A 2,895-nucleotide genomic window follows, 5' to 3' on the forward strand; every position below is an offset into this window, starting at 1 on the left:
CACATGGGAATGGATTTTGGTGGTGAGCTGACTAAAATGCCACATCACCTGCTCTGGCACTGTGACACCTAGGCTCCTCCGCCATCTTCCAGGGTCTGTGCTCTCCCATGGGCTTCAGGGCCTGGCTACTGACCTTCCTTTTTCTCTGGCCGCAAGATGCATGTGTTCCTCGCCTGTTTGTTTGCAAGCTTTCGCCTCTCTAGCACAGAGTGTTCATCACGTTCGTTACTGTAGCTTACGGTTCTCTTTCTCTAATGATTAATGTCTTATAAAGGCTGCATGGGCCAGTGTTGTATTGTCAGTGTCTGGGAAGAATGAACAAATAAAAAGAACTTTACATTTGTTTTCTCCTGCCGTCTGTGGCCTGCATGGTTTTTCCACCCTGGCTACTGCAGCCAGCCCTGCTGGAGGGAAGGAGCTCTCTGCATTCATGCATAATGCTCAGCTTTGGCTGGTCCTTACACAGGGCAGTGCTTGCTCTCCTGTACACTTCTCCAGGCCACACTGGGACTGCTGCTGGCCTTTTACATTTCCCAACATTTTGCACGGGCTGTGTGACCTCCCATACCCTGTTGCGTTGCAATAATCACAGCCCTCTCCCTTATCTTTTTCCCACGCTTTTGCTGGGATCAGGCGGAGGCTTCGGGCCATCAGTGTTGGGTTTGTGCAGTCTTGAACACTTGGCCATGCAGGTTCTGATCTCCATTAAAAAAAAGCAGACCTTTAGTACCTTATAATCAAAAGGGGCAGAACCCAAACTGAGTCAGCTCTCTGACCTGGCTCTAGCTGTGAACCCTACTTCTTTATGCTGGCATGCACCAGACACCTTCGCTCATTTAAGATGTCAATATTAGCAGATGTTTTTTTCTGTTTTTAAGAAAAGAGTACTTAGTATATAGAGCCATGAAAGCAGTCTTAAAAGTGCCCCAATTCTGAGTCTCCTGCAGGGCACTCTGAGCTTTAGGCTGTTCTTTACTGCCTTGTGCCAGCAGATCACGAACCTCCTGGCAGCAGGAAGGCAGATGTCCGCTAATCACAGACTGCCTCCACATTTAACTTAACAAAATATATCCCTGGGCAGTGGATATAGTTTGCAATCTTGTGTTTTCATTTAGGGAAAAAAAGAAAAGCAAACTGCATACAGCGCCAGTGGTTTGTGCAAGCAGATGACCCAACAATATGAGCCAGGGGCGGTTCTATAATGAGGCAGGGTGAGGCGGCCGCTTCAGGCGGCAGAATTTTGAGGCGGCAAAAAATGCCCCTCTCAGAACAGCGCTGTGGCGTCCGCCTCACCCTGCCTGGCCCTGCCGCGGCCGCCTCACGCTCATACCTGGGAACTCTTCAGATTTGGCCCGGAGACTCCGGAATTCTGAACGACTTGCCGGGTCTCCGGGCCACCACCCGAAATCTCTGGGTGCCCTGCTGCAGAAGGCCGGAAGAGGAAAGGGCCTGGAGCAGCGCACGCACGAAAAAGGTGGAACATCAGCACCCGTGCCCCCCCCTGGAAGAAAACGTGAAGCCCGGTGCCGCGCGGCAAGAAAGACGAGCGGGAGTGTCGCCCTCCTCCACAGGGAAACTGAAGGCACAGGAGGAGGAGCAACAGTGTCAGGCCGCGCACCAAAAATAAAACAAGGGCAGAGCGGGCTGATACTACTGGAGGAGGAGGAGGAGGAAGTGGAGTGCATGTCCGGCAGGCCTGGGGAAAGAAGAGAGTGCGTGTGTGTGTATGGGCGAGAAAGAAGAGAGTGCGTGTGTGTGTATGGGCGAGAAGTTGAGTGTATGTGTGAGTGCGTGTGTGTGTATGGGAGAGAAGTTGAGTGTATGTGTGAGTGCGTGTGTGTGTATGGGCGAGAAGTTGAGTGTATGTGTGAGTGCGTGTGTGTGTGTGTATGGGAGAGAAGTTGAGTATGTGTGAGTGCGTGTGTGTGTATGGGAGAGAAGTTGAGTGTATGTGTGAGTGCGTGTGTGTGTATGGGCGAGAAGTTGAGTGTATGTGTGAGTGCGTGTGTGTGTATGGGTGAGAAGTTGAGTGCGTGTGTGAGTGCGTGTGTGTGTAGGGGAGAGAAGTTGAGTGCGTGTGTGAGTGCGTGTGTGTGTATGGGCGAGAAGTTGAGTGTATGTGTGAGTGCGTGTGTGTGTATGGGCGAGAAGTTGAGTGTATGTGTGAGTACGTGTGTGTGTATGGGCGAGAAGTTGGAAGTTGAGTGTATGTGTGAGTGCGTGTGTGTGTATGGGAGAGAAGTTGAGTGTATGTGTGAGTGTGTGTGTGTGTGTATGGGAGAGAAGTTGAGTGTATGTGTGAGTGCGTGTGTGTGTATGGGAGAGAAGTTGAGTGCGTGTGTGAGTGCGTGTGTGTGTATGGGCGAGAAGTTGAGTGTGTGTGTGAGTACGTGTGTGTGTATGGGAGAGAAGTTGAGTGTGTGTGTGAGTGCGTGTGTGTGTGTGTATGGGAGAGAAGTTGAGTGTATGTGTGAGTGCGTGTGTGTGTATGGGCGAGAAGTTGAGTGTATGTGTGAGTGCGTGTGTGTGTATGGGTGAGAAGTTGAGTGCATGTGTGAGTGCGTGTGTGTGTATGGGAGAGAAGTTGAGTGCGTGTGTGAGTGCGTGTGTGTGTATGGGCGAGAAGTTGAGTGTGTGTGTGAGTGCGTGTGTGTGTATGGGAGAGAAGTTGAGTGTATGTGTGAGTGCGTGTGTGTGTATGGGAGAGAAGTTGAGTGTATGTGTGAGTGGGAAAGGGAGAGGTGGGGCAGGGTGGGCGGGGGGCACCACCTCATCCCTCACCTCAGGCAGCAGATTGCCTTGAGCCGCCCCTGATATGGGCCTCACAATGCCACCTTCCAGGCCGGGCTGAAGTCCAGAGGAATGGCAGCAAAGCCCAGGGGAAGGCGAAGGCTG

Source organism: Rhinatrema bivittatum, chromosome 7, assembly GCF_901001135.1.
Source record: "Rhinatrema bivittatum chromosome 7, aRhiBiv1.1, whole genome shotgun sequence".
NCBI lineage: Eukaryota > Metazoa > Chordata > Amphibia > Gymnophiona > Rhinatrematidae > Rhinatrema > Rhinatrema bivittatum.